The sequence below is a fragment of the Ictidomys tridecemlineatus genome, chromosome 8 (assembly GCF_052094955.1).
Source record: "Ictidomys tridecemlineatus isolate mIctTri1 chromosome 8, mIctTri1.hap1, whole genome shotgun sequence".
NCBI classification, from domain to species: Eukaryota; Metazoa; Chordata; class Mammalia; order Rodentia; family Sciuridae; genus Ictidomys; species Ictidomys tridecemlineatus.
The window spans coordinates 147445271-147466866 of record NC_135484.1 but is presented as its reverse complement, the minus strand read 5'-3'; the positions used below and the strand labels follow the sequence as shown (position 1 = coordinate 147466866).

General features: G+C 42.2%; 1 long non-coding RNA gene across 1 annotated transcript; it reads right to left on the bottom strand.

The window, feature by feature from the left end:
• Positions 1 to 304: 304 nt before the first annotated feature.
• LOC144366372 (uncharacterized) lies at positions 305 to 9896 on the bottom strand. Its single transcript, XR_013425453.1, has 2 exons — positions 9358 to 9896; positions 305 to 2742 (listed from the first exon to the last, which is right to left on the bottom strand). It is a non-coding gene; the product is annotated as an uncharacterized LOC144366372 (long non-coding RNA).
• Between the last annotated feature and the right edge of the window lie 11700 nt (positions 9897 to 21596).

The window sequence follows — 21596 nt, the reverse complement described above, 5'->3', positions numbered from 1 at the left end:
TTTGAAACCATCCAATAGTCCTCAATTAGGGGTCAACAAAAAGCAATCCAGGAAGCTAAACCAAGGGAATATGTAATTTTCTATCTGCACTTACCCAGAGCTGTCCAATGTAAAAATATATCTCTGTATATTGAACACAAATATATACGTGTACATATGTATTTTCTCTTATTATTAAAGAAATATGTGTCCTCTAATAAAAGCACTGAAAAATATAGAGAAATCATTACACACACATGCACACACAAAAACTCCACACCATAATAATAACCATTAAACATTTTGATGTGAATCCTTTCAATCTGTTTTCCATGTAAATAAATATATTTATTTTATTTTAATTTTTCGAAGTCAGGTTGATCTTGTTTTGGGACTTGCCATTTTCACGTAACAATGCATCAGAAACATGTTCTTGATTATCAGGTACTCTAGCACCATTTTTAATGGCTACTTTGTACTCCATTCTATAAATGCTCCATAATTTATTTCACTAATTCCCTATTGTTGGATTTGGGTTGTTTTCCCATTCAATTTTAAATAATTCTGCAATCAGTATCCTTTAGATAAATCTTCACGTATATTCATATTCATTTCCTTACAATAAATTCCTGGGAGTGATATTGAGTAGTCACATTTTTAAGACCTTGGATAAATATTTCCAGATGCTTCTCCAATTTACTCTGGTCTGCAGCTAGTAGTGTTTGAAAAATACCTTCTTCCCCAAATCCTCTATATACTCCAGGTGTGACTATAAAAAGTAAAATACATTCTAATCTGATCGGAGGTAAGGGGCTATTTCTCTTCGTGGCATTTATATTTTGTCTCATTTATTTTCTTTGACTTGCTGGCATAGTTAATGTGTTTAATATAAGGTATTCACTGGCCGTTGGTATTTCACATCTTTATGCTCCCGTCTCTTTCTCCCCTCACCTTCTGTATGGCATTTTCTCCTTGATTTTCTATTTTCTCTTTCTGCATCAGGAATGGGCCTTTCTTCTTCTTTCTATGTTTCAGTAAACCCTGTTTTTGAAGAGGCAATTGCCTAATCCTTTTCACCCAAATGACTCTCTAATTGGTGAAATTGGAAGCAATATAATAAATTGATAGGAAATTTTTTATAATACAGAAAGGGTTGAGGTGTTCCCCAGAGCCCTGCAAGGTCCCCATGCAGTTATTAAGTCCAGAGTAAAAAAAAGAAGGTCTTTGCCACGGGCAGGTTGACTGCCAACGTATGCCAAGCCCCACACCCCAGGGATGTGGTGAATGAGAGTAGCCTGTTCCCAGCTCTGCTTTGACAGGCCTCATAATGACTCTAGCCACAACTGTCATTGTGACAAAGGCCTCAGGGTTTTCCTGTCTCCTAAAAATCAGCTTCATATCAATTAGTATGTTTAGCATGTCACCAGAGACAAGAGGAAGGAACGGTACTTCCTCCTGAGATAAACACTTCCATTTAGAGCTCATTAATAAAATGCAACTTGGAAAGTTGTAATCATAATTGAAGCAACAAAGATGCACTTCCAGGTCAATGCTTTGGGGAATGGGTTCACTTCATTGCGTGCCGAGGACCTTATTAGGGCTTGAAGACACATGTAAAGTCTTTTGCCTCGGCAGGACTTCTGAGCTCATTTAAACACCCAGCATGCTCTCAAGGCTGGTGTTAACTTTCCCATGTTTAATGTTTATTTCCAAGAAAGCATCATACTTTGTGAATGGGTCCTCTGGGAAATAGCAAAGAACACTAACAGGAATGGGGAGCGATATCTCCTGGGAACAGGAGGCAAATATAGCAGACTCCCCGTATCTGCAGGGGATACCCTCCAAGACCCCTAAACATAGATGCATTCAGTATGCCTGAAACCATAGCTGGTGCTAAACCATATATATATATATATATGCGTGTGTGTGTGTGTGTGTGTGTGTGTGTGTGTGTGAGTGTAAGTTTTTTCTTATACATCCATGCCTATGATGAAGTTAAATTTATAAACTAGGCATAGTTAGAGGTCAACAATAATTAATAATAAAATAGAACAAGTATAATAAAGTATATATAATAAAAGTTATGTGAATGTAGTGTCTCTCTCTCCTTCTCCATGAAAATATATATCTTATTGTACTTTACTTGCCCCTCTTCTTCTTACTGTGATTGATCACAGGTCATTGTAACTGTGGAAAGAAAAACCATGGATAAGGGGGGACGATTAATAGTTATCTTGAAACCAAGAAGAGTGAAAGGTCCGGGACACTTCCTTATTGTTCTTGTCTTTTAAGAATTCTTGTATGTAAATGTTTTCATATTCTTGACCCCTGCTGCTCAATTCTGGTACCTCCTCTGAACAACAGCGTTGTGTGATGTGACTTTCCACCTCTTCCTTATCCAACTGCAAACCAAGAGCTGCCAGGCCCATCCATAAAGCATGTACAGGAAATCCTGCTGCCAGCAAAGGGAGGTCATTTTAAACTAGTTGCTGGATCTGAGGTAAGAGAAAAGTTGCATGGCGGAGTCTCCATTTTCATTCCCTTATTATTATTCATGCACTAAGTGCTGGTTGCAGTAACAATCTCCAAACCTTCACAGCTAAATCATCTTACAGGTTTCTATTCCTTTTGCATCACAGTCCAGTGAAGGTGAGGAAGCTCTTCTTTGGGGGCTCTCCGCCAGACAATGACTCAGGGATCCAAGCTCTTTCCATCTTGTGGTGTGGTCATTTTAAACATGGTGGGTAGCAGCCAGGGAAGGTGCTGTGGAAGAGGGGGACAAGGTATGGAGATGATGGAAGATGATGCAGGGTTAGGGTTATTGTCTAACCCCCACAGCATGCCCCAAACCTAACTATAAAAGAAACTGGGAGCATGCATTTTTTTTGTTTTTGTTGTTCCCAGGAGGAAGAAAATAAAATGAAGTCTGATGACTACGTAGCATTGTCTCTTTTATGTCTTGATTAGTTTTGCCCGTATGAGCAAGGTGACCACCTAAGAGGAACCTTTAGCTTCTCTCTACCTTCTTCACTATTTCCAAGATAAGTAATAACATTATCCTTTTAAGATCTCACTGAAAAGGCTGTACACCTCTCAAGTACATATTAGGAACAGAATCACCTTTTGAAGAATGTATCCTGAATATTTTTTTCTGTTTCCGTGTTCTCAGCATCTTAGGAAGTCAGCGTCAGTTACTTACCCCCTAACCATATCAGATTAAATCAGGCTCCATGCATCAGACTGGACATGAAGCAACTCAGACACCTTTTAGCTGGCTGGTGCAAACACAGACAGAGATGACTTCTGTCAAATTGCTCCAAAATAGCCTAATCTAATGCAATTTTGCGTGAGTCATGAATATGAAGGGACTAGAGGAATCAGGCCTTCAGGTTCAGGGAGTTATTTTGATACACCCCTGACAAATTTCCCTACTGCTGCTTAGAGAAAACTGAGACCTTTGCTAGCTGCATGCCATTAAAACAAGCCCCATTTTTATACATTATCTCAACCTGTAATTTAGTTCCTAAGAGATCTTTGGGGAAATTCCAAATGGAACCTAAAATTTTTCAGGCACATCAGTGAGGAGCAAATGAAACCATTTCTCTTAAACAAGGTGGATAATCAAAGAAAAAAAAAAGTCATGAGCAGTAAAGGGCCCATGGCAGCTCTGACATCCCTTTAGGTCCCCCTATCCTAAGGGACAGTAAGTGCTCCTAAATTAAGCATTGGTTCTTCTGCCTGGGAGTAAGTCCCATGGCCACTGTTTGCACCACAGCTCTTGACTGCTCTCAGCAACCCCTCCCTCTTCACTGTCTTTCTTGGCTACACTTAGAGAGCAGGGTAGATATGCCATCCTTGAAGGCAGTAGCCATCATAAGCCTGGGTCTAAGCATTTCTGGATTGCACACCTTTCAGTACCAAAATAAGCAAAGTCCCAGGCCAACTGGGATACACTGGTCACCCTACCTTATTGCCATTAGGCAGCTCTCTCATCCTGCTTCCTGCCTTTACAAAGTTGAGACCCAGCCATCTTTTTTAGATCTTAAACAGCCACGTCTTATAAACAAGACTCAGGTGCTTTGGGCAAGACGGCTCACTCAAAGACGCTGGCTTTTTGTATTTGATTCTAGACAACTCTATGTAATAAAGGTATACCCACAACTTGTTTTGAGACATGCGATATACTTATGAACAGTTATTTTGATCAGGCTTCTGAGTTTCCAATTGTTTCCCACAGGGATAAGTAATCTAATAGTACCTCTTGCACCCTCCAGATGATCTTGTAAAAGTTTGATTTGGTCTCTTCCTGGAGTTTTGAGCCTTACTGGGCTTTTAAACTCAAATAACTTCTCAATTTTTTCTTTTGCCAGTTGGGAATAAGACAGTCTCATTTTTTAGCTCTGAAAACTTCCAACATTTCTGGCCTCTCTGTATTTCCTATGTCTCTTTCAAATCAACTAGTTCTTTCCTGGACTCATTTTTTTTTCCTTCTAGTATTTAATTATACATACCTGGGACAACGAGCTCCCCTATCTGAATTCCACCTCAAAATATTTCTACATGTCTTCATGTAGCTATATTTTTCCCTTCCAGATTTTGACAGACAACAATTTTATTAAATGTTTTGTTACCCCCTAACACAGATCACCATTTTTCCAACGTCTGACATTTTTTCTTTGCCACAGGTTCTCAAATTGTAAAGTCTCTGCCACATACTTTAGACAAAAGTCATACTTTTAGTACCAATTTCCATATTTGAAAGGTTTTTACTGTGTTCATTTTGGAAAACAATTCTAAGATCTCAGAGCATGCACAATAAACATTTAATTTTACAGTCTCATACCTGTACCAGCAGATCAGCTGGTACCTGTAGACTTACTTGAGTGGGGCTGGCATGAGATTAGTCAATTCATTGTTTCTGGGTTCATCTTGGATCTGAGCATCCTGCACCAGTTAAGAGAACCACCATTCCTGATAGCCTTTGGGGTAATGGGTCAAATCTAGGTGTATACACTGATCTACACCTCTACCAAACTGAGCCATACTATTAAAAGGTGGCTACTGATTTCATCTCCCTCATTAGAGGAAAAAATTATTCATTCTGCAACATGCTTAAATTTTATGATTTCAAAAATTATTATTGTAGTACAAATTTATTTTAAATGCCTGTTAAATAGTATGTGGAATAGTATTAGTTGAGATGAATAATAGTTTAACCTCTGAGGCTGGTAAGAGAAAAACAAAGAGCAAACTGTGAGAAAAGTTTAAAAACTGTTACTGTTTTGAGTAATAATGATGCAAACATATATAAAACTTTTATCAAGCTGAGCAGCATTTGAATGTTTTACATGCAGATATAATAACCTGCCTAGAGACCCTATGAGACAGGTGTTGAATTATCCCCATTTTATAGATGAAGAAACAATCATGCAGAAAGACGAAGTACATTTGCCCAGGTTTACACTTCCACTAAGTGGCAGAGCAAAGATTTGAATCAAGGCAATTGGCCACCAAAGCCTGGGGCCATGAACTAGGCTAGCTCCATGTTGCTTATAACCCAGACAGTGATGGAAATAAAGAAATGATGATGGAGTGGGTGGACTTGGATCAAAGGGACAGGGTCTTTGATGTGAGGCCAGGAGATGACCATTGCCAGAACTACTCACTTAATAAATCCATGAGGTAAAACTCATGGGATAGGTAAGTTTTGAGGATGGGAATGCACCTAGAACACAGGCTAACTGGGAAAGGAGGGCTGGAGAGGAATAAGGGGAAATTCTTTTTTTTTCCCCCAGTGGGGAGGTTGGAACCCAGTGCCTCACTCATGCTAGGCACACACCCTACCGCTGAGCTATAACCTCAGTCTGATTTTTAAGAAAGATCACCATTATTTGATTGATTTGACTCCTCCTGTCTGGGTCATAAGATCTCACTTCTCTCACCTCATTTTATTTTTAAAACTCCATAACTGGATATTCTCAGTAAGATCCAACTCTATCAATTCAAAATTAGTCTTCCTAATACAGATAAATATTCCCTGGTGAGTTACTGACACAAGCAAATTCATAGCATGTGGTTGCTCTCCTCCAGAGCCAACTGTGGCTGAAAAGCTATTACATTAGCCTGCTGAGCTAGCGATTGCTGCTTCAGTCTCACCTAATCTCCAGGAGTTTGGAATGATTTCTTTCCTCGTACTATTGCTAACGAGAAGAGGCATATGAAAAGTACTACAGAGATTAGGTATCACCACGTAAATCTTCTTTGCGACTGTGTAGATTTCAGACAGATGATAGCTCTAATTTCAAATATTACTCTAGTTGAAGACAAAGTTAGATTAAAATATCTCAAAAACAATGTTACCAGGCTATTTCCTGGGATTATACCAAGGATCCCAGGATCCGATAGATAATGGGGTACACTCAAGATAAACTCAATGGAGATCCAGTGCCAGGGTGTCCCTAGAAACCACAAAATCACTGCTGTTCATCATTTACTGAGTGCCTGCTGTGTACCAGGGGTTACTCTACATGGTGGACCTTCACCATTGAACCTGAAAGAAATAACCCATTCCAAAGCAAGGGCTCTCGGGCCTACCTGCTTGAATTCAAATCTTGGTTTTGCCACTTGTGAACAGGGTGACCTTGAGGAATTTTTTGTTCCTCTGTTTCCTCATCTTAACAAAAAGTGTTATAAGGTCATGATGAAGATTTTTAAAAGTTGATATTGCTAAAACACTGAGCACTTGTTAAATCAATGGGATGGCATTTGCTGAACTGAGGTAGACATTGAGCCAATAAACAGAGGGGATACCAGGATAAGAGGAGCAGGGCCACTGGGAGGAGGATGACAAGGTCTCCTTCAGGTGGGGAGCTCAGGGAGGGCAGTGTCCAAGAGGATACCCGAATGACAAGAAGGAGCAGTCAGGAGAAAGACTGGGCATGAGTTTGCGAGAGGCCCTAGAACAGCAGCAAGCTGTAGGTTCCAGGAACTGAGAGCTGAGCACCCCCGCGACACTCTGAGCAGGTGAGGGTTGGTGGGAGGTGGGAGGGAAGGTCAGAGATGGACAGAGGTGGGGCCAGTGGGGCTTTGTGTGTTGGCGACTGCGATGAAGCATCTGGGCTCCTGCAAAGGGCAGTTCAAGTGCTCACAGCAGTGAAGGAACAGAGCTCAGTGTGTGTTTTGAGGATGTCACTTGGCTTCGAGGTGGAGAATAAAGCACAGGAATGGAAGAGTGGCAGGGGCGCATCCGGGTGACAGGCGACGCTCGCTTGGACAGGGATGTGCGCAATGGAGATGGAGAGAAGAGAACAGATTCGGGACATGGTTTGAAAGTAGAAAGGGCAGGTCATGCTGATGCATGTGACCAGAGTGACTGGAAAAGAGGACAGGGTCGTTGGAAAGCTGGGTAGACCGTGGCACCAGATGGGAAGAAGAGCTTGGGGGGTGTGGGGTGGGGGAGGCCCGGGCATCTGGAACGTGGGGCAAACAAGATGCCAGAAACCTCAGCCAGGGTCCCAGCTCCTCTGAGCATCACTCAATCTGCATTCTTACCTTCGTGATCAAAGAAATGGAAATGGTCAGCTCTTCCCTGATGGTTTCTGCAGGAGTTTGTAAGAAACACACTAAATAATAAAAGTAAAAAGGCTTTGAACACATAAGCCACCATCTAAGCTACACGTCAGCTTCTTTAGGACTCAGCACCTCTGTCACTGTATACGGGTGTCTGAGAAGATTTGCCTAAAATATTATACACTATGTATTTTTAATTAGTGGATTATAATTATACACATTCCCTATTTGTAAATGCACATAACAATTAGATCCATCTCGTTTATACAGTAGAAGAAAGCTGAGTGCACGTCCCAGCACCGTGTCTCTTGTCATTTCTGTCTCCTTGTTAGAACCGAAGGGCATCAACCACGTTCCTATCATGGGCCCAGTGACTGTGTTCTTGATCTAATGCACCCTGACACTGTTTAAAGGACTTCTGTGGTAGGTTCGTAAGTGGAAGAAAATTCACAGTGTCCAGATGTCACTTCCAAAGTTAGTGAACCTAGTCAGAAAGAACTCGAGGCAGGGAAAATCAATCCCTGTAGCTCTCACAGAGCCACAGTCCGTAACTGACAGCATGCAAAGAGCTTCCTTACAGTTTGGTGAATTTGCACAGAAACCAAACACCTGAATTTCATTATGTGCAATAATGCTATCTTTGTCCAATGCTATTTTTTCATTACAGCATTATTCTATTAAAAGAATAGCAGGGATCTAAAACTGCAAGAAGAGAATCTTGGTTGATTAAATTGTGACTTAGCCCTATCAATGAACTCTATTTACTTTTAAAAATGATTATGCAGATTGCATAGATTAACATGGTGAGATATTGTGACATACTGTTAAGTGGAAAAGTCAGGCTATAGGGTTTGCATAGTATGATATACATCCCCATATTTGTACATTTTAAAATATGTATTTATGTATGTATTGTATACACATGCATCTTTTAAAATTTTGAAATGATTTCAAAAGAAGCTTACTAGTATAAAACAAAGAACATTTTCCTGAGTCATCTGAGATAAGTTGCTGATTTGAAAGGCTACAAGGGAACCACCCTGAGCACTTGTCTCAGGCCCTGGAGTTGGAGGAATGCAGGGGCAGCAAAATAACGGGGGGTGGGGGGTGGGGGGTGGGGAACAACTTGTGTACATTGATACAGCAGGAGTGGGAGCCGTTTATTGTAGGACAGGAGGGGTATATATACATTCCACACAGCTTATCTTAATTAACATAAACTCGATACAGCAGTCAACCAATAAGGAATCTCCACACTTAATGGCTCGATGGCCTTACTTCACAAACCACTCCCTCTGGCAAAATGCCAGGCACCATCTTGACTTGTTTACAGACCCTAACAGGCTGTGTGGCAATAACTTGCATTTTTAAATTCTGGAGGGCTCTGGATGCCTGAGTTTCCCATGGGGCAGAGAAGAACCCTATAGAAGGGAGCTGGGCTGGGTCACCTTGTGAGCATCTCCTTCCAGGAGGACAATCAGAGAGGCCAGGTGATCAGAGTAGGCCTCCAGGAGATAAGGACCAATGGACAACCACCTGGAACCACACTGTCCCACAGCAAGGATAAGGGGAGGTGAGAGGTTCCAAGAGCCACTTGGAGCCCACAAAAATGAAAGTCAGCATTTTATCTGCTACCTGGAGGCCCCAACCTGCACTCCACCTGTACTTAACCAAGTAGGAATTCTCAGGACCCCGTCTTCTTCCTCCCCCAGCTGCACCCTAGAGGAGACCCGTGCTGGCTGGTGAGCCTAGAGGGAATGAGGAAGAAAACAGCAGGGTGAAGCTCTCTCCCACCCAAACCCACCTCACCTCGGACTTCTGCCTGGGAGCCAAGTCCATCTGGAACAGAGATGCTCAGGAGGAGTTTTTGCATGGAACAGGACTTGTTTCATAGACAGCCGGCTCCATTCCTCGGGGCTCAAAGAGAGACAGGAACAACATGGCAGAAGAGTGTGGCAGAGAGAAGTGGCTTTTGTGGTGATGAGGAAGCAGAGAGAGTCCACTCGCCAAGTACAAATGTATACCCAAAGCCACGCCTCAGTCCCCACCTCCTCCAGCCACAGCCCACCACTTCAGTTAATCCCCAAAGGGGATTGAATCCCTGATTGGGTCGTTTCTCCTCTGAATCTTGTGCACTGTCTCACTCGTGAGCTTTTGGGGGGCCCCCTCACATCCGAACCATAACCATGCCCTTATGAGAACTGACTGGGTAGTTACAGAACCCACCTAGGATTATATTCAGGAGCAGGGAAGAACAAGTTGAGAAACCCAGTTCAAAGAAGCAGAGGAGAAAAAAATAACACAGCTATTTTCAGCTTGTACTCTCTTGAGCTTTTCTGATAAACTGGGTGCATCTAGCATAACATAAGAGAGAATGTACATTTTGAGTAAGAGAGATCTAAAAATGTGAGAAAGAATTCTGCTCATTGTTAACAGACCATGATTTTAATTTATTTATTTATTTATTTATTTATTGCCAACTTCAATCTACTGATAATTTACAAATTCTCAAAACTTACTTCTGTGTTACTCAGGAGGCTGAAGCAGGAGGAAGGCAAGTTCAAGGCCAGCTCAGGGAATTTAGCCTGTCTCAAAACTTTAAAAAAAAAAATGGCTAGGGATGTAGTTTAGTGCTGGAGGACTTACCTAGGATATGTGAAGCCCTGGGTTCTATCCTCAGTACTAAAAAGGAAAAAATTAAAATAGCTCTGTCACCCTCTGCTACATTTCCCCTTTAAGTATTTTGTTTCTGTGCTTTAAAAAAAAAATCTCACCAGCAAAATAACATTACTAAGTTCTATTTCTTAAAATACTTAAGGAAGAACATTTGAAGTGTTACCCATATGGCAAGTCTCTAAAAGACACTTCCAGAACAAGAGTAGCTTGTACATTAACCCCAATCTTCCCTGTTATCTCAGGAGACACGGAATGATATTTGGAAAAAGAAGCACATTCTATTCTGCTTCTATAGCCTTCCATTTTATGCTTACATAACACCCTTCAATATAAAACTGAAAGCAATAAATTGCCCAAGGCATTTATTTAAATGTAACCTGAACTATTAAGCTCTTCAATGCCAAATACCAGTTTATTCTTAACTTACAATTTTTAAAGATAAAGGTTCCTTTCAGATTTACATAAAATTTTACACTAGCCTCCCCGCTGCTCTTTTATCATTTTATTTTATTCCCCTGGTCGTCCTAGAAACAATCAGAATTATTCATTCCCAGAAAATACTTTTTATGGCTTACCTGGCAAGTTCCTCCCATTATTTTGGAAAAGAAATGAATCTGATGTTCTTTGAAAGTAAAATAATTGGAAGGACAGGAAGAGAAACATTATAAGAAAATGTAGAAATGCAAGTTCAAAAAGGAAACCACAGGTTCATAAGAGTCAGTGAGCCACCACCAACACGGGCTTCTGGCATTCTCCTGTAGTAGACTCTGCGGTTTGCAGAGCTGGTTTGCATTATGTAGTCAACATTTAGAGGGCTACAGTGGTCAAGAACAGGCACCCAATCCAGGTGCAGTGGCACACACCTGTAATTCTAGCAGCTAAAAAGGCTAAGGCAGGAGCATCTCAAATTCAAAGCCAGCCTCAGCAATTTAGCAAGACTCTGAGCAACTTAGCAAGACTCTGACTCACAATAAAAAAATTAAAAGGGCTGGGGATGTGGCTCAAAAAAGAATGGGAACCCATTGGCAGATGATGTGTCATTTAGGAGTCCTACAGCATTCCTAAAAGAAGTGGTTTGGGACGTAAAGAGGACTTTATGATGAGACCAGGAGGAAAGACAGTTCTGAGTTTCTGCTCTACAACTCTCTCCCAAAATAAGGACCTCCATCCCCTCTTCGTGCATCCATCCAAGCACAATTGGATCCAGTTAAGGCTGAATATTATATTTTTGGATAACAAGCCCTTGATCCCTCAAAACTAGAGCACCCCTAGGACCAACCTCAATGAGCAGGTCGCAGCTTGCAGAATCTCTTCAAGCTTCAAGGCAATCTTGAAGAATACCCGCTCCGTCACTTTACGCAGCTCTTGCATTTCAGAAGGTCGTGATGTGCTCTTCAATATACCCAGATCCTACTTTGGATTAAAAAAAAAAAATACATTCAACTCTCAGCACCAGAAAAAAAAAAAAAGCCAATTTGGCAAAAAGAATTCCTGTCATTCCTGACTTTATCCATAAGTGGTTGTGGGACCTTAGGGAAATCACTTAATGTGATGACCAAAGTCACCAGAAAAACTCTGAGGCCCATCGTACCCTTCACGATGTGAGAAATAGAAAGTCTGGTGGTCCGTTTTCAAAATATAGTATTCAGCCTTAACTGGATCCAATTGTAGCTACCTTAACTATAGGCCTTCCTTTTTGCCCACCCCAATTTTAAAATTTGCCAATCACGTAGCCCAGAGTCCTCCAATCAAGCAAAGGGCAGCGCTGCCTTAGGTTATAAACTGGCGCCCTGTGCACGTAGGCGCACTTACTAACCGGGTTCCAATAGCACATCCTTGTGACAGAAGTAAAAGTTTGCCTTGTGCCTGCACTTTCAAGCTTGTGTTTAATTTCTTGTAGCACCTGGTTATTTCTAACAATGATTCAAACAAAGTTATAATAGACTTTCACAAAAGCATGTAAGAAAATGGTTCTTTTAAAATCAAAGAAGCCAGGGTATTGGGGCACACCTGTAATGCCAGCTACTTATGAGGATTTTGAAGTAGGAGAATCACCTGAGCCCAGGAGTTCAAGGCCAGCCTGGGCAGTACAGCAAGACCCCGTCTCAAAATAAAATAAAACAAAACAAGATCAAAATAAAAGAAAAGGGGGGATGAGAGTATAGCTTTGTAGTAGAGCTCTTGCCTAGAATGGTTCAATCCCCAGTACCCCACAAGAAAAGCCAACGAAGTCACTAATGCACCACAACAGTAATTGGTGACAAAACATTTTTAACAAGGTCCGAACAGTGACACTACTTGCTCTATTTAGCATATTGAAAACAGTTATTCAGGTGTTTTGTTTTTGAATGAGAAGAACTTGCCTTCCCCACCCCAAGTCCCCAGGAGAGGCCCTTTATTCCTTTAATGTAGGAAATTTTCTTACTCAGAGCGCTCTCCATTAGGGGACATCTAGTAAGGGGCAATATCAGCAAGAGCTCCTGGGGCTCTCTGCAAGACATTTTTCAGAATTTCAGATTTCTGAGATTGAAGAGTGAATATCTTGGAAACAAGGTGATAAATAATGTATTTGAACAGAGATCTCTAGGGGAAAAAAATAAGAGGAAATTGCTGGCTTGATTTTGCAGTCAGGTTACCAACCAGACGGAAGAATGAAAGGGCATTCATACATTCCCAGAAAAAAAAAATCATGATTATAACAGAACTGACGGTGATATGTTGTGAGTGGACACAGGCTGCAGTGTTCTCAGTCATCCAGGTGAAAATAATCGGATTGTGAAAGGAGAAGTGCTAAGGTGGGGAAGGATGCCTGGGAGGGGCCGGGAGCCACAACAAGCCACCTGCCTTGAACTCCTTCCAGTGAGCCCCTCCCCGCCCCCAGAGCCCCTCAGGGTGACTGTTTATTTTATGTGTCAACTTGACTGGGCCACAGTGTGCCCAGACATTTAGCCCAGCTCTACCCCACGTGTTTCTATGAGGTCATTTCTAGGTGACATTAACTTTTGCATCAACAGACTGAGTAAAGCCGTTGGCCCTTCCTAATGTGGTAGGCCTACCTCCTCTGCAGAAGGCCTGAGTAGATCCAAAGGGCTGAGTGGAGGGAGCTCCTCCTTCCTGGCAAACTGGTGTCCGGTTTTGTCACCCATGTCCCTCCCTGCAACCCCTCCTGACTTTGGACTTTGAACTGTAACTTTAGCTCTTCCTTGGTCTCACCACTACTGGCCTTCAGACTGGAACTTATACCCTCAGCTTTCCTGGTTCTCAGGCCTTCATACTGAGACTGAAACGGCACCATTATCTCTCAAATATATTTATTTGGTCTTTGTCCAGTTTCCTGACAGGTAGCTCATAAACTCTTTGAAATCTCCAGGTGATAAGGGCGTCTTTTGTATGCTAATGAGATGACTGGTGCCAGGAGGTCAGAGGAGAGAACCAACCACCATGTGACTAAGGGATTATAACTTTCAATCCTACCTCTGACTTCTGAGGCTGAGGTCGAGTTGCTCACTGATGGAGAGATTTAGTCAACCGTACCTATATAGTAAGCTTCCATAAAACCCACACGGTCTGAGTTTGCAGGAACACATCCGTGGGAGAAGCCTGACTATTAGGCTGGTGTTCAAGTGTTTTGAGATACAAGAACATCTGTCCATTCCTCAGTAGGGAAAAAGCTGACCTTGGCACTGGAAGAAACATTCTGTGGCGTCCAGGCTACACAGAAGCACATATTTAATCTGTTTTGTTTACACTCAAAAGATAGGGGTAGGAAAGCCCAGGTGTAGTGGCACCACCTCCTCCACAGAAAAAAAATCTTAATTAAGCTTCTCCCTCACCATAACTGTTACCCTCACCATAACTGTTCTTAGACTATCACAAGAATTTCTGAAAAAAAAAAAAAAGTTTTCTGGCAGGAAGTGTGTTTACGGAAGCAGAATGTGATAAGGGAGGGCAGAGCCTTTACAGGGGCGTTTACATTTCAAAAGGACAGTAGTTAGATCCTAGGGAAAGTCCTTTACAGTCCAAAAGATAAGAGTAAGTGGTACAAATTAGGTTCCTAGGAAACCAGTTGAGGGGAAAGGGAGGGGACTTCTCCCTTTCCTAGGCACTGATTTTCGCAGAGTGTCCTTGATTTATTTTTGTATCCAGGCCTGGGTTGATTGCCTAGAACAGTGGGGGGGAAAAAAAACCCTACTTTTATGTGGACTTCTGAAGATTGTGAGCCTCTGAGCCCCTCCCCCTGCACACTGGGTATAAAGTTCTAAAACTTTCTGAATTCGGGGTTCAGAGGGGAGAATTGATTTAGGCAAAAGGTCCCTCTAGACCTGGCTGCAGCCAATAAACCTGTTTCCTGCGAATTCCTCAGTGTCCAGCCTACAACGCAGGGACATTACAGTCCTTCGTTGTGGATAGCAGGTCAAATAGGGAGTGAGCTGTGCTGGGGGCAGGGCATGTGGATGAGAGAGGAGCACAGGATGAGGGGCAGTGGCCTAACATGTTCCTCCTCTTGGCCTGGGCATGACTAGGTGCCCTACACAGAATCCTCACAAGCCTGTGAGATTGGTGCTGAATTTTCATCTCTTTAAAGCAACTTAGAAAAGTATATGATTCCACTGATTTAAAAGAAAAAAAAAAGGTAAATCAGGAAAATGACCCCAAAAGCTTAGGAATAGAGGAAAAAAAGATACATCCATAGGAGAGGTCTGTTCCTATAGAGCAAATCATGCTCTTGAATGCACAAGCCAGAAACAGCACAGATTTGCCTGGTCACACTGTAACGTCTGGTACAAGGGAGAGCAAGATGGACTTCATGATGCCTTGGGTTCTGAGGACCAGGACAAAGGAGGCAAAACTCCTCCTGGGTGGTACAGAGCACCCCAGGAAAGAGCCCCGTGGGGTGTCGCAGGCACCAGCTTCCCACGCCACTTCAGGTCAGTCCTTCCTGTGGGCAGGCGGACTAACACCCGGTGCCATTCAGCCAAGCAATTACACAGGAAGCAAAAACCCACATGGGCCAGACGGACAGCTACCCAAGGGACTTTCTTTGTCCCAAGGATGACTCTTAGAGTATCTAGAGCAAAGGTTCTCCATGTGACATTTGGGGAATTTATGCTGTCACCATGTGAGGAGGCTCCTGGCAGTTAGCAGGCAGAGCCCAGGAAGGCCCAGCAGCCTCCGGGTGGACAGTGCACAGGACATCAACTGTCCCACACAAGGAGGAATTGCCTTGAATGCTGCTTTTAAAATATAATGCTGCTGGGCATTTGTGTAAGTCTCCATGACACTTTCACACACCCTCGTGCAGAAAGGAAAAATGGTAACCTTCTCTGGAGGAAGAGTTGGCAGTATTTAAAATTGTAAATGTTTGAAGCTAGTTGAATAAGCTAGAGGACATCTATCTACAGATTTTAGTATGATGGAGCCATTTTAAAAGGATTAGGTGATGCAACAAGATGTCTATAACACCTACAGCATGAAGTAGGCGGTTTGTTTTTTTTTTTTTAAAGTCGTGGTTGGTCACAATACCTTTGTTTTTAATTTATTGATTTATTTTTACATAGTGCTGAGGATCAAACCCAGCGCCTCCCACGTGCTAGGGGAGCATTCCACCGCTGAGCCACAACCCCAGCCCAAGTGTGCTGTCTTTTAAACAAAGAAAGAAAAAGAAACACAGGTAGGACAAGCTGGAGGTGAAATCATCACTACGGGCGGTTGAGTGAGGAAAATGGGGGGCAGGGAACAGGCAGAATGGAGCAAGTCTTCCCGAGGATCTCTTTAAATAGTTTCATGACTGAAAGCAGGTTTGGGTTTTACCTATTTCAAAAATTAAATCAAAACAAGAAAACAAAATAAAACTGAATACGAACAAAAACACAAGCAGCTAACTAGTTACCAGAAGCTAATGTAATGGCAAAGAGAGGAGAATTTTTTCCACTAACCTTTGAACACGGTCCCTGACAGTTCATTTTTAGGGGGATAAATCTAAAAGCAAAATTTACTATGAAGAATTTTTTGTGTTTTAAAATATTTGTACACTTTGCGGGAGAAAGCAAATGAGTGATCACATTAATGTTATCAGGAACCAAAGTTTGAGCATAAGAAAAGAGATATAAATAGGAATAAATTCAATTAAGAGGAAATCCTTGCATTGCAAATAGCATATGAACTCAGTTACAGAAAGCGCACACAGCCTTAGCTCTATGGGGTTAGGGACGCTTGGATACTTGGCTGACTCCAGTTACCAGGAGAGAAAAGCAAAGTTGCATTCAAAGACTGAGAAGTCAGATGTGTGGCATTATGCAAGAGTACTGGCCTCAGCTTTTCCAAACAATACTAATGTTCTGAGGAAGAAAGGTAGAGGGTTAGTTCTATATTAAAACATAATAAACTAATAGGTGAATAGTGATGGGATGCTGATTTTATTTTTTAAAGATCACAGCTATGAATGTCATTCTCAAATCAAGTGGGAAAACTTGTATGTGGAGTAGATATTAGGTGATCTTACGAAATTGTGTCTGGCTTTCTTGGATGTGACAATGGTATTGTGAATACGTAGGGATTTCATTATTCTTCGAAGCTGCATATTGAAATAGGTTCTTACGATATCTGTAAGCACTTTCAAATGATTCTGGGGAAAAAAATGGGTTCAATTTTGTAGAAGATATGCTCCAGTATTCTTTTAGCTACTCTCTCGATTCCTGTATGTGCTTGCAATTTGTCATGATAAAGAATCAGGGAAAGTGTCTCTAATCTTCTGAGTGTAGCCCTTACTCCATTTTATATACAAGCCCAAACCCTTCCTCGTCATAGCTCTTACTCAGTGGATTTTCCAGCAACATACCTATGATAGGAATCACGGGAAGCTCTTCCTTAGTTTGGTGTGGAATTTTAATACAACACACCTGCTGCAGGTGACACCTGTGACTTCTGCATCTTGTCTTCTAGGGTGACTACGCTGGACATTGAATATTTCCTACAGAGACACACAGGGTCAGGGTGCAGCTCAGGAGTAGCGCTCACGCTTAGCATGCACAACACTCAGGTTCAATCCCTAGCCCCAAGAAACATAAACGTGGGTATGTAACTTTGCATTGTCATTACGGGTTGTGCATCCTTTATTTGATATGCTTTGGATCATAACTGTTTCAGGTTTTAAATTTCGTTTTGGTATATTTGCATATACATAAGGAGATATCTTGGGGATGGGACCCACATCTAAACCTGGAATTCATCTATGTTTCCTATACATCTTATATCCATAGCCTGAAGGTAATTTTTTATATAACATTTTTTTTAAAAAAATTGTGTGTCTGGACTACCACATATCGCATGAAGTCAGACAAGCAATTTCGCCTGTGGCATCGTGTCAGCTCTCAGAAAGTTCCAGAGTTGGCAGCTGGGCCGCAGCCTGGTGAGAGAGTCCTTGCCTAGTGTGCACGAGGTCCTGGGTTTGCTCCTCATCATGGAAGGGGGGAAAAAAGAGCTTGAGGTTTTGTAGCATTTGGGATTTCAGATTAGGGATGTGTCTTCCCGAGAGTCCTTTATTCCTCAGGCCCTTTTAGACCTTCTTTATATTCCATTTAGAATATTGATTTCCTGGTTTTAAAACTTGTGGGTGAGAATAGGTTTTATCTCTTTTATATCTCTCATGAATTTCATTTCAGTGTAGAAAAAGGAACCATTATAAAACATGGTGATAAAAAGGGGGTCTGATGGGGAGCTATGGAATGGCTACATCCTCCAGGCCAAAACACAGGCATGATTTTTTTTCTCAATGAGGCTTTTGACAGAGATTGAGCGGCAGCCCCATAAAGGGGACATCTATTGGCAGCTGCCTGACAGCAGAAAGGCCTAACCCTAATAAGGACCCGCCCTTAGCATGAGCTGAGATCTCACTCCCTTACACTTGTGCTCAGAAATAGAAAAGCTTCCGAGAAACAGGTATGAAACGCCAGAAGAGTTCCATCTGAGGGTTTATTTTTAGTTTTTGTGAGAAGAAAATTGTACCGAGGTGACTTTTTTTTTTAATAGCATTTCAAGAAGCATATCATCTCTCTGATAATAATTACAAGGATTACCTTTTCCTAAACCAAAATTGTAGTGTGTCTTGACAAAGAATTCATCTATGATTTAAGAAGGTATTCAAAAGAAATTATCACAGTGGTACAAAAATGAATCCTATCTAGCTAGACGGTTAATGAGTCTTCTTTATTAAAAAGATTTCACTACTGAGTGCCCACACCCCCATAGGATATATGTTTGCTTTAAAATGCTCCAAAAAAAAAAAAATACAGGAAGAAAGAATGTGCACTCATTCATCCACTCAGCAAGTGTTTATCAAATGCGTGGTGTGGGCTGGGTCCTGCCCTGGGTGCTGAGGCTAACACCCGGAGAGATGATGTCATCCTCCAAGGAAAATGAGTTGACATCTGTGCTTCGTGGCCTGCGTGCTGGGGCCGTGGGGGCTGGCAGCACACAGGAGGCAGAGATGCCTGAGAATCAGCACTAATGGGAGGCATTGGAACTTTTCAGAGATGAGGGCCTAGTGGGAGGTCCTTAAGTCATTGGGGGATGTGTCTTTAAATGGATTGTGGACCTTCTTTTTCTCTTTGCTTCTACATGAGGTGAGTGACTTTTCTCTGCTGCAAGTTCCCACCATGATGTGCTTCCTCTCACAGGCCCAAATCTTGGCCCAATAAGCCATGAACTTGCACCTCCAAAACTGTGAGCCTTTTCTCTTTTAAACGAACGGTCTAAGTGTTTCCTTATAGTGGCAGAAAGCTGACTAACACATCCACCCATGGTAGGGAGTGTGGACCTCTGACTTGGGTGCTGCCATCAGATGCCCCAGCCCCCAGCTCTGGTTCTCAGCTGAGAACACAAAGCATCAAGGCAACTTGAATCCATTTTTTAGTGACAATGTCCAGCAGCAAGAATATTTGTCACACCTGTGATGGTGTCGCAACCAGACCCTTCCTATGGCATGACCTTGAAGCTGTTTGATATTCCTTGACACATACCTGCTTTCTAAGCTTGCTCGTTTCCCATCAATGTGAGCATATTCCAATATTCTCGTTGAAGGTGTGTGGAATAAGTAATTTTTCAGACAGGAGGAGAATGGGTGAAGGTAAGCCAAGTAATTAATGAACAGAGAGTCCTTCCCAGCCTTCAAAATGAACAAGATTGATAGGCAGTTTGGAGAGACATGAAGAAGATGGTGAGGAGTAGAATCAACATAAGTAATTGAAGAAACAAGACGGGCATGAAGACCCAGTGGGAAATCTGCAGAGACTATTGACAGAGGAATGTGGGGGCGGGAGAGAGCTATCCCATCAAGAGGAGGCCACTGTGCATGGAGAAAGCTAGAGAGAGGAGAACTGGGAAACTGTTAAGCTGTGTGTTGCTGTAACAAAATACTTGAGAAAATCATCTTACAGGAGGAGAGAGTTATTTTGGCTCACAGTTTCAGAAACTTGCATCTATGGTCACTGGGCTCCATTGATTCTGGGCCTGTGGTGAAGCAGAACTAGGCAGGGAGGGATGTAGAACAGAGCTGCCCACTCCACGGCCAGGAAGCAGAGAGAGGAAGAGAAAGAGCCAGCCAGAGATTCGCTCTTCAAGAACACAACCCTGGCGGCCTCCCTCCAATCAGGCCCACCTCCGGAAGTTTCTACCACCTCCCACTAATGGCATCAAATTAGGAATCCATCCAGGGGTTGATCCCTGAGGAGGTGAGCAGTCACTTCCCAGGATCCCCTCTGAACATCACTGCCTCAGGTGGCCCAGCTGTCAACATAGCCTTTGGGGAACATTCCAGATTCAAGCTGTAACAGGAACTTTCCTAGAAAAATGTGAAAATATATCAAGAGGCAAAAAAAAAAAAAAAAATACGACAACAAAGCTCAATCTCAGGTTAAGAATTTTTCTTACAAGTATTCACAGAAAAGAAAGAAGAAGAAATTTTAAAAAGCTGTCCCAGACTTTTTTTTTTACAGGTTTGCATTTTAAAATATTATTTCCACTACAAATGCAATGCTGGAAGAGAGAAGAATGAGGGGAATTATTCACCATCTCACAAAGGCAGACGTAACCCCATTAGAAGGTTGCTGTGTGTGTTTTTTTTTATTCATGCATAGCTTTGTTTTAACATGGTAGTTGTTGTGGTTTGGATGTGAGGTGTCCCCCAATAGCTCATGGGTGAGACAATGCAAGGAGGCTTAGAGGAGAAATGCTCGGGTTATGAGAGTCTTAACCCAATCAGTGAATTAATCCCCTGACGTTGTTAACTGAGAGGTAACTGAAGGTGGGTAGGGTGTGGCTGGAGGAGGTGGGCGTCGGGGGCGTGGGTTTGGGGTATATATTTGTATCTGCAGGGTGGAGTCTCTCTCTCTCTGCTTCCTGACCATCACCTGAGCCCCTTCCCTCTGCCACTCTTCCGCCATGATGTTCAACCTCACTTTAAGCCCCAAGGAATGGAACTGGCTGTCTATGGACTGAGACCTCTGAAACCGTGAGCCTCTAAATAAACCTTTCCTCCTCTACCATTGTGCTGGGTGTTCTAGTCACAGCAGCGAAAAAGCTAACTAAAACAATAGTTTGTTTTTTTTTTTTTAATCCTGATTTTCCACTTACTAATATTGTGTGGATGGATTTCTCTGCTTTTCAAAATATTCATTTATATAAATATTAATGGCAGTGTATATCGACAAAGGACGTAACCTGGATTCACTTGGGGTGTGTGTGTGTGTGTGTGTGTGTGTGTGTGTGTGTGTGTACACCACTTACCAAGTTTCTACCATCAATGGGGGCTCCATAAGTATTTTCTTTAATCCTCAGACAACCCTGCAGGTCACTTTTCTGACCACTAGTATAAGTTCAGAGAAGTACAAGGGCAATGGTCAGGGAAAGATCTGCATGCAAGTTTGTCTGATTTCCAACCAGGGTCCACTATGCTATAGCACCCCAGTCAGGTTTGCCAAATTTTTGTTGCCTTGAGAAATATTGGAATTAATATCTCCATGTTGGTGGTTTTAGCCTGAGTTTGGATGAATTCCTAGCAAAATGACTAGATCCCAAGAAGAATTTTTCACCTCAATACTTAGTGCCAAGTGAATTCCTAAAAGATTGAATGTTATTCATGCTGTAGCTGATAAAATATTTCAGTACACTCTCGCCGTGATTGAGCATGATCATTTTCTTCCTAACATTGCTTTCACATTGTCAGACGTTGTTTTAACTTCCTGATGGAGGGTTTTGATGTAACTGGGGAAGGAGAAATGACAAATTACATAATGCAAAGATACTTGACTTTCTAGTTTTAAAATGATTTTGGTAAGATACATGTCAAGGGCCCTCACCAGTCACCTCTCCAGCTT